The 11,284-nt window shown below is 34.0% G+C and overlaps 1 pseudogene; it reads right to left on the minus strand.

Moving 5' to 3' along the window:
* Positions 1 to 2,395: 2,395 nt before the first annotated feature.
* Positions 2,396 to 11,284, minus strand: part of LOC120265063 — a 45,588-nt pseudogene continuing 36,699 nt past the window's right edge.

An 11,284-nucleotide genomic window follows, 5' to 3' on the forward strand; every position in this document is an offset into this window, starting at 1 on the left:
AAGAAATTTCTATCTATGTTTGTATGGGATTAGGGCTCAATCGCCGAGAAATTGGGGTTGTTCTAATCTTGGAAACTCATGGTCCATTTTACCCTTGCATCTTTTTATTCATCATCCATGTTTCATAATAACCCCTCAAGGGGATCCGCATCCATAGGCCTTTGCATTTCATTGAGTTTCTTGCTTGCTTATTGCTTGTCTCTCTAATTTGTTGATAATCTTGTTTTTAGTTTTAATTGCACCTAGTAGAGTAAATTCTCTCACTTGAGATCTTAGGCTGAGATATTAGCTCGAGAAGGAGTAATAGGAGATCCTTGGCCCCGTGGAATACAATCCTCATGTCTTCACGAGAGGTATTACTTGGCGATCCCAGTACACTTGCGGGGAAAGCAATCATTGAATCTTCTTCATCCCATGCTTCAAAAAAGTGGATCATTCCTATCCGGTCCAAGCCTTATGAAATGGCTGATTTTTGCTACGCCTTTGAGAATGGTTTGAACCAATTGAGACCACTTAAGATAATGCCTTCCATTAAGTCGATATCTTTGTGAGTACTCGAAAGTTCTCCTTTGCTTGTTGGGGCCCAGAGCAGATTCTTCCAATTGATTCAAAACATAAGATTCAGACATCTCTTATATTGCCATACATTCAATTAGAATTTGGAAAACAAAAAAACAAGTCTATGATGAGAGGACTTGTTCAAAGAGAAACCTTAGCAATGAAGGCTACTCGAAGAAGAAAAAGAATCCCAAGAAAAAGAGAAGAACCTAAAAGTCTGTGATACCATACTGTAAATTGTGAGAAGAATTGGAATTGATTTCTTAATTTTTTGGAGTACAATGGGTAGCACATATATACACACATTAATCCTAAATTAATCCCACAATTTATGGGATCCAAACAAATCAGAAAAATATCTGAATAAATCTGGAAATTCATCCTAATTCTGAGTAACTATCAAAAATAACTTTCCTAATTTACAATCTCCTAATTTACAGCTTTTTCTATTTTCTCCAACATATATCTATAAAATAGGGAACAACCAACTAATGTTGGTGGAGTTGTTTAGAAACATCATATTAATTTGGTAAGGTCAGCGGGTTCAATGCTCCAGAGATGAGATTTTTATTCTTCAAATTTTAAAAATCAACCCAACGTGGTCAACCCGCGGTTTGAACCCAACTTTTATGTAACGAAGCGACTACGGTCTGCGGGCGGTAAGGGGTTGGCGGCCTGGCTCACCAGGTCATATGACCCAACGGGTTTTGCCCGGCAAGGCCAAATATCGGCACATGCCCCCCTCTAGTTCCACCACCATCTCTAATTCAATCTTATCAATCTACATAGAATGCCTTTCAATCTTATGACCATGGCTCGCTTCCATCCTCTACCTATCTACAACATTTTTGGAGTGTCAAATTTTTGAAGAACTATTGTTAATAGTGTGCCCAATCCAATCACAAAGGTAGCATATCGTCCCACAACCTCTCGTAAAGGACTTGGACCATTACTCCATCCTCTCCATTAGCAATCCAAATGCCTTTCAACAGAGGCTTCGATAGATCTATCTCCATACATAAGCAAGCGAATTTGGCTCTGAAAAGGTTCCAACCGGCCAAATTGTGCAGCTATGTTCTCCAACATCTCACCATGCTAATGCTCCATCCACATCTCACCATGCTAGTGCTCCATCCAAAGGTGATGGAGTTGGATCGAATAACCACAGTATTTTAACTTCTCACATTGGTATGGTAGTGGATTTTAATAAACATTAAGACAATACATTACCAAAATGCTGCATTTTATTGATTTATGTCCACAAGCAGTTCAATGTATAGAACCATTTGCTGTGATAATTTCAAGCTTTCAACCAAACCAGCAAGCCTCTACCACCATTTGTGCATGATGAACTCCAGCAAAAAGTAGAAGCCTGAAGGATGTGAAGAACACAAGTGAATCTGCATCACAACAAAATTTTCAGAGGCATTTGCAGAAGGATTAAACCAATAGATAGACAAAATACTGAACTTGACACCCTCTGGATTAACAAAACTCAACTTGGCATCAAATCAAATGATAAATAGCGTATATAGACACCAAAACCACACATAGCAAAAACATATATGCTAGAATCATACATGATCCAAATTAGAATAGAATCATAGCACAAACCAAGCAGTGCCATATTTTTGAAGTATCACTCTTTCAAGTTCCGCATCCAAATACACAAATTTAGCCACCTATGATTTACTGGATTTTGTGCATAAAACATGGATCACAGCTTGTAATGAGGATGAACATAGGACAAATATATAGAGTCCGAGCATCCTAACATCCGAAAGAAGTACAGTCCCCACAAATCCAGCATTGAGATGTACAAGCATGACATTTTTGCAAAAACTCAAGTTAAGAATTTCTCTGTTCATTATGGTTCCATTTGATAAATGAAATTATCGCCTCTATGGACTTTGAAAAATTCATTGTTGAATAACCCCCATAATGTGATCTTCTCCCAGAAATTCCAATTAGAGCAAACAATGATGAAATGAAGCATTGTCATGGGAAAAACATACGTTCTAGTAATGGCAGAGGCTACGCTGTTGTTTCAAATAATTCGTTCCTTAGGGTATTGACAAGCTCATCATCATGCGCATTTATCCTCTGCCAAATGCTGATGTGCTTCCTCGTCATCTTTGAAAAACTTCCCGTTTATCCAGTAACCATTTCCTTCCCTCAAGACAATACCATGCTCAGAAGCCAATTCCAAAACCTCAGCTTCGCGGCAAATGCCCCTGCCAAATCCTATGTTTAACGTAGCTTTCTTCATGGTGAGAGCCAACTTGTTTTTGGTAACTTGGCACTGATATGCTGATGCGAAAATCTGTTGAACGTTGTTGATATAGAAATAGTGAGATTGAGTGTTGAGGGACATAAACTGAGCGAAAAGCAAGATCAATACTGAAAATTTTGAGAAGTCAACAATAAGACAGGTTGAGTGAAACAAACTTACATGCTCCAATTACATAGCATGTCTGTAGTGATAAAGAAACACAGGGCTATTTCATAATGTAATTTGGTCGATCTGGATAGTATATCTTTTTAGTAAATACTAAGTTTGACCTAAAGAAATGACTTCAATCTTAGGGGCTTGACCATGCTAGCAATTGTCTGAAGAGCACAACTGCAGAAGTGACAAAAGTGTCTAGTTTTGAAACTTCTTACCAATTACATTTTAGAAAACTCAGACTCCATTCCATGAATTGAGGCCTTGTGCATCTCAAAGGCAGGGTAATACACTCCATGGAGTAAATGATGCTAAAAAGCTTTAAGAATTTCCTCAAAAGCTGAGATTTGACCCAGACAACAAATGTGCAGGTTTAAATTTTAGCAACGGAAAAGTGGATCTATGCAAGCGAAAGCGCCTCATGCCCCTAAAACCCTATTGAGGCTCCATAGCAAGATTATGGAAACATGACCAGTCGAAGAAAGGCATGTTATTAACAACAGTCTCACTGGTACCAATTGCCCATTAGCAAAACCAAAGGAGATATCTTTTTCACTACAGCCTTTGTGTATACTCTTCTACAGTATCTTGAATAATGACTAACAATTAATCTTTCCTACAGCATTCTTAGCAGACGATTTTGGTGATAAATTCAACAAATATACATTGAATAGCCGTCCCCAAAATAGGCACTGAACATCTTACAGCTCCACGTGGGCTCAAACTTGAGAATTTCTGATTAAGAACACCAAGAACTCAATAAATTCAATGAATAAAATTTGGGTAAACTGGTTTGCTTTCTGCATAGTTGAGTATTCTGTTTTCATGCAAGACAGCTAAAACCGGAAGTAGAGAGATCTGAAAATATTACTATTGGGGAAATAGGCGAAACAGACTTGGAATGATCTAATCATAATTAGGCTTGTAAGGTAGGTAAATTAAACATTAATTAGGACAACTAATTAGGCTCTCATAAAATTGTGCGGGACCAGCATATTCCATTTTCCATAATAATTATGATGAACCACAGGCATTACAAGTTTGATGAATTGATTTAGTGTTCACTTGCAACATTTTTAAAATTCAAAACTGTATCACATCCAACAATTTTCAAATGAGCCTATATTTTTAAATTAAAATCCAAAACAAGGAAAATATCATAAAAACTTTAAGAGCACAAATCCATGTAAACTGCTGTAAGCCTTCCTTCTTCCTTGCCTTACTTTCTCTAATTCACAAAATTCTTCAGCATGTATAGTTATTGGTTCCTAATGAGTTGTTAAGAACAAAATTATCAAAATCAAATCATTGCTAGGTTCACAAAACCTGAGACTTTGCAAATCTTACCCTGGGGTTTGAAGTATTCTACTCTGACAAGAACGATAAAGCACCAGAATTTGAGTCCTAAAATAGCTCTCAATCCAACTCAAGCGCACATTCTTTTTATATTATCATATAAAATAATAAATGCCATAGCATACCCATTACCAAAGTCTTAATACAAATCGCATAATAAGCTTAACTTGAATGTGTGTTATTATTCAGTCAAAAGTGTGAAGTCATCACTCAAAAGGCACACAGAAATATTCAACAAACAGCAGAGTCATAATTAGCTATTGGATTTAGGATACGTCATCTTTGTTTCCAACAAGCTGTTTCTCACAATCCTCATTCGCATTGCAGCATAGAACTTTAGAGCATTTACCGCCCTGAGTTACCATGGCCAACCGGGCCATTAATTGGGTTTCACTTTATTCCTCAGCTGTAAAGAAGCCTACATATAGAATTATTCCTATGTGAAAAGAGCCATGATAAAAGATGAAGTTACTGTGTTTAAAGTACTGAATGAGATTGTGGACAAGGGAGAAAGGGAGGCTGAAAATGTAATGGACCAAAATAATTAAATAAATAAATAACAAAAGAACAATCAAAATTTTATGGAGACGGGATGGTTGCTCAACTTGATATTATATATACAGCGAGCAGCATTTGTCACAGGCTCAAACAGATATAATTAGAGACTGGTGGAAATAATAAATAGTGCTCATATAATAAACAACAAGCCTAAAATTTTTCTTTGCTGCTCATGGAATGTGTACATATTCACCCATATGGTTCTACCATGGAAAACTAAACAAAGTCAAGCCCTAAAACCATTGAATTTTTTCACTAAATAAATATGAGAAAGAAAAGTGAGCTCAAAAGAAGATGCTGTCTAACAAATGACGTTTTACTTGATATACATTTACTTCCAGGCCAAGCAGACTACCATTATTTGAATTGAGATGATTTTTCCTGTAATAAATAAATATTGAATATATCTAAAACAAACTATTGCCCAGAATGACAATGTTGCTAAAGTATAACATCAAGAAAAGGGAAAACCTCGAAATATTACTATCAGAATCCCCTCTTTCAAAAACACATTAGCTTAACACCTTGTACTTGAAGCATCAAGATCATCTAGGCAGGAACAGATGCAACTAGTAGTGAACTTTTCTGTAACTACAGTCCTCGTTGCCCATTTACATTAAAAGTAACTATCATTGACATTCACCAGTATATCAAAAAATTTTTATGAACTTTATATGCAAGGTTTCAGTTCAAACTGAAACAACAAATATGAACAAACTTGTTCAAAAGTGACTTTAGTGACAATCCATAATTTACATTGAGAAGTAATTATTCGGGATCTTAAAAGTTAGCATTTCTCACTATCCTTGGTTCATATTATATGCAGAAGGAAGAGGTTTCAGCGCTATGAAGGTTTGTTTATTTGGCGATACAAGATGTAGAAAAGTATTAGATGACAAACAATACAGCTTTACTGTGAAATCTATTATTACAGCATTGGGAGCGTTATGAGTCATGATTTTAAAAATGATAATGGATTTTTGCAGTGCCTGCAAATCATCAATCGTGATTGTCATATTTTAAAATTTAAGACTTATCATGCCATCAATTTCACACTGGGGAACAAGAGCAGCTACCTATCACATTCAAGGAAAGAAATTTCTTCAAACAAATAGATAATGTCTTCCAGTTAAAGCTATAAACACAAAGAGGTTCATTGATCACATACATCAATTTATACAAATTCACAACTTCCAAAACATTCTATCAGAATAATTCTGTCCAGTCACCACTGTCTTAAGAGTATGTGCATGATAATCTTAAATAGTGAAGGGAATTTAGAAAAAGTTCATTGTAGATGTGCTTGTTATACGTACTTCCTTCTCACGGGAAGGCAAATGATATCAAGAAAACACAATATCATTATTTCAGTGAACTCACATGAGTTATGAACATCCAGAACCACTATTATACATTTCTAATTTCATTAAGCTCGGCAGAATGTAAAAAAAAAAACTCACGTAATTAGTAAGAGTGCATGAAAAGACGATATCAATTTTCTGTTTTTTATAATCTATCAGGCCTTAGATCTATCTAGTATCTAGAATGAAAAACAATCCAGATAAATGGAAACTCATTTCATAATCAAATGCTCATTCAATACAATAACTTAAATTGCCTGGATAACTCAAACTCATTTGTAAACAAAAGCCCATTTAATACAGAAAACTACCTATGCACTCCAAAGCATTATTGTAAGCCATCATTTACATCATACAGTCTCCAACCATTTTACCCTAAATGACCAATTTTGATGTCAAAATTCCTGTCTGTGAAATGCATTTTATAAACTTGGTTCAATTATAAGTACAGAAAAGGTTTAAACCTCATGAAATGCAGCACATATTTGATACCAGCATAAGCAAAGATATTGTCACAGGGCACATACACTATCCACCACTATCACATCAACTGATCCACTGGTAATCAGTGTATTCACAATGCTAAGAGGGTACCAGCACTAGTAGGATGTTAGTGGAAGATTTTCTAGCAATACACACCCACTTGAAAGCTGCACCAATGATGGATTCATTGCATTTTCCGCATCAATATATGCTGGCATCCTGCAAATAAAAAATTAATATTATCATGCTTAAACAGCGATAAGTTGCTTAAAGGTTCATTGGCTTCAGCAGCCGGTAGCAATCTTACTTAACACACCTTCCTTTTAAAATTGGTGGCCTTCTTAGTGAAACCCACACTAAGAATATTTACTAAAAATTGTTGTAAATAACTACTAACCGTCGAAAAACAAAGTGGTCTTTCATATTTGACAATTTAGTAAGGGCTATGTTTTAAAGGACGACATGAGTAAACCATTGCTTTACCAAATTGGAAGAACTTGTTGAGCAAATGGAAGAAAACAAGCGAAATGCCAGGTAAGAGAATTCCCCCGATGTTCAAAAAATGAAACTTATGTCATGACTGATGCAAGTGGAACATATAAAGGGGTTGGTAGTTTAATTTCATAGGTGTTAGATGCAAATCAAATATATTATCCAGGCTCAATTCAATGGCAAAGCTTAAGTTGATAGGATGAAAGACCCAAACCTACATATCAAGATCGATATTTACCAGATTAATTGATATAGGACTATTAATTACTAACTATTATACACCCCTTTGATACGTGTTAATCTATTTTAACTAGCTACATGGCAAACAAACTGAACAAAAAATTAATTAATTTTTTTTTACCATGTTAGTTGCAAACCATATATCTTAGTAGGCCCGATTCAACCGAAAAGCTTAAGCTGATTGTATGAGACACCTAGACTTATACATTCAAGTCCATATTTATCAAATTAATTGATGTGGGACTAGTAGTTACTCTAACAATAAGTATTGTAAAGGATTCCTGATGCTGACCAATTCACAATTGACAAATCCTTGAATTAAGCTTGCCGAATTTTCCCAAACAGACTAGAGGAAATTAGAGAATGTAGGGATGAATGTAAAACTAAGATAAATGTGATAGTCTCTTGTTATCAATAAGTTTGTCTTTCACCAACCACAATTGCTAGTGTCTCACTAACCTTGATAGTTGATTGATAGCAAGAGTCACTCTAGAAAAGCTGAAAATTTTATTCAAATAACTCTTTGCATGAACTGGCAAACATAACACATTAAATAAACCTTGCAATCTAACTAAATTCCTTGTTTGAAGGAATTTAAATCCTATCCAGATGACAATTGCTTCCAATTTTATCTAAAAGGATAAGCATGTCCTTTACAGATTCAGGAAATTATCAGGTAGCATCGTGATTTCTCAAAGAGGTGGCAAGTAAAAACCCCGTAATTATTAAAAAAAATGACTGAAAAGCAACATATAATAAAATAATTGGTGCAAATTATTAATGTACAGAACATAGTGCCAATGTTAGACATAGTATCACATTCTACATATTTCCAAGTTTCAACAATAAACAATAGAGTTTGACTAGGATTCCATTAAAAACATGAGTTGGATTTGGTTTTCAAAAAATTAAACAAATGAAGCACATCTTATATTATGTAAGTACATGTTAAGATATTTAACTTACATTCATAAGTGCAAAATCCCCAGACATAAAAATTAGACTTATACATATAAATATGTTTTAGAATTATAAAATGTGTTATTTTGATAGTTTAGTTTGTCATAAATGTAAAACATGTCAGATTAATTGGTTTATAACAAATGCATTTTCAACAATTCTTTTTTAACATTAGTTATATAAAATGCTTGAAAGTTGAAACAAACATTCTCTGAAAAAATAATAATAACAATTAAAAATGTTTTCTCCAAAAAACAAGAAGTCATAATGAAACTTATAAAAAAACCTTTTCCAAACAAACAGGCCGCAACTTCTTCCTCACTATTGTTCATCTTTGCTTTTTGATGAACCGTTATGATACATTATTAACAGATACAAATACCAACAGACTACATAAACTTTCACCAAGATGAAGCCTCCAAATCTACCATTCAGTTGCCTACAACGAACTTGTCTTTGTAGTTTACCAAAGAAGAGAGTTCCTAGCAGTGATTTCCATGGCTATCTTATCCAGCTGTCCTTAATGCACAACCTATTTAACAATACAAAAATTCATGAAAGGCTGAACTATTTATTTGCAGGCCAGATTCTACGCAATATCAGTTCCAAGAAAGTGATAAATAACTATACCTTCAAATTCCACAAGGCAGATTCTAAATTTGCACTGACATACAAATTTTTGTCTAAATCATACAAAATCATGTGCACATGTTTTCAAACTGCTTTTACACATCCATTCACGCAAAGTATACTCCATCTCAACCCACTTTCACTAAAACACACATTAAGTAGTTTTGGATCTATCATCCATTTTCAAATATCCTACTAATTTCTAATTTCCATAATATAAAATCATATCCTTTAATTTAGGAATCTAACTCTCAACAAGATCATGTGTTATCCTTGAAATAATATGAATTAGATAACCACATAATAAACTTTTTGCTATATTCCATACACGCTGTCAGAGTTGTATTTTCTTTCAAGACAGTGTGTTATGATTTGATAATTTTTTATTTTGAAACAGACTCAGTAAATCAGTGGAGGCAGCACACCCTGTAAAGACACCATTTTACTACACATGATTTACATGCAGTTCCTTTCAATTTTAAGCTCGGGCTTCCTAATTGTTGAGGATTAATTAAGTTATTTTATTTTTCTCATCCAATTGTCAGAATTAAAACTTATTCTTTATGACTTGTCTATTTTGTATGCTACAATTAATGAAAGAATATAACATGGGATCACCTTCCAAATCTATCATCAATCCTTCATATTCAAAATCTGCTAGAACCCAATTAATATTTGCTTTTAGATTGCTGGATTATAGTTATTACAGAGGCCAAGTGGTTATCCATGATGGAAGTAATTAAAAATTAGAACATCCTTATGCACAAGCTTGAAACGCACGCCCTTTGTCTAATAAGAAAATGCCACAATAAAAACGTAAGTAATAAAATCAAATAAAGAGGAAAGGACTGGAGAATAATTTAGCCTAACCATGATGAAGTATTTAGAAAATCCATTCTGGAACAGCATCTAATTGACATGAATAGACGGAGGAAATGCCTTTCGGATCATCATTCCAAAAAGGCTAGTCAATCATTGTATCTAGGCAAGAGCTAACTTCCTTTATGGTTAACATGTTACATTCCAGAATAAAAACAGTAAAAGGAAAGAGACAGGATTCATCCCAAAGATGAAAATAGCTTTGATAAGGTAAGTGGAAAATTTACGTATTTATTATCAACATTATTCCTAACATACTGAAGGAATCCAAAGAGTTGAAGAGGGATTCAAATGTTGCATAACTCTCAGTTATGTAAATGCAGGCATGTTGTTGATTTTCCTTTGTCCAACAGAATAATATTATTTTACAAATGTACGAATACAGAAATGAGTTTTATTTGAGCAAATTATGGCACGTTCATACAGCCAAAACTTTAAACAATAACTTCGAACAAAAGGCCAGATATTAACAAATTCCAAGAAACATTCCTTTTTTTTTTTTTCTTTGTCGTTTTTTTTTAATCACCAAACAAGGTATTCCCTAACCCAGCAAATGAGATATAGCTATTACTTCTGATGCCAAAGGATATTAATACACAAATAAGCATCATTTATGTGTTCTATCCTTGGTCATTAAATCAAACAAATGTTAAAATATAATAAATATCTCTAAATATTCATAATAGAAATCGTCAAACACGGGACTAATTCGTTCTAGGTGTCATACTTATTTCAGACATGACCAAGCTTATTAGACACAAAAGAAATTTTCCTTTGTGAGTCAAGCATCAAAAGTAATTGAATAAATTATGAGAAAGAATTTAACCGCACACAAACCTCCAAGCTGCTGAGCTTCCTTCACAATATGAAGGGCAAGTGTGGTCTTTCCAGATGCCTCTTGCCCGTATATCTCAACCATTCTTCCCTACACTAAAGGATGAAGAAGATGAAAAAAGAACTTCATGCATATTATAATTGAAAAAAAAAAGCCACAAAATTTGATTTAATTTAACGCATCAAAGAGAGAACTCTTTCAACAAACAGTTACACCACTCAGATGTGCTTTGTTGTAGTTAAAATAAGTGGGGGTAATTTGGAACAAAGAGTTTGAATTTAAATTTGCATTGGCAAGAAAAAATTTTATCCCAACTATTATGAGCTTTAAATTGATATTAAAAAAAAGAATTTCAATTAAAATACTATTACAGTATTACTCCAATTGAAAAATAATACTTTCAGTTAAAACCTATTGAATATTATGTAATGAGTATGTATAATTCAATTAATTACAGGTTTTTTATAAAAGGGAAGTAATGTGGCA

Source organism: Dioscorea cayenensis, chromosome 7 (assembly GCF_009730915.1).
Source record: "Dioscorea cayenensis subsp. rotundata cultivar TDr96_F1 chromosome 7, TDr96_F1_v2_PseudoChromosome.rev07_lg8_w22 25.fasta, whole genome shotgun sequence".
NCBI lineage: Eukaryota > Viridiplantae > Streptophyta > Magnoliopsida > Dioscoreales > Dioscoreaceae > Dioscorea > Dioscorea cayenensis.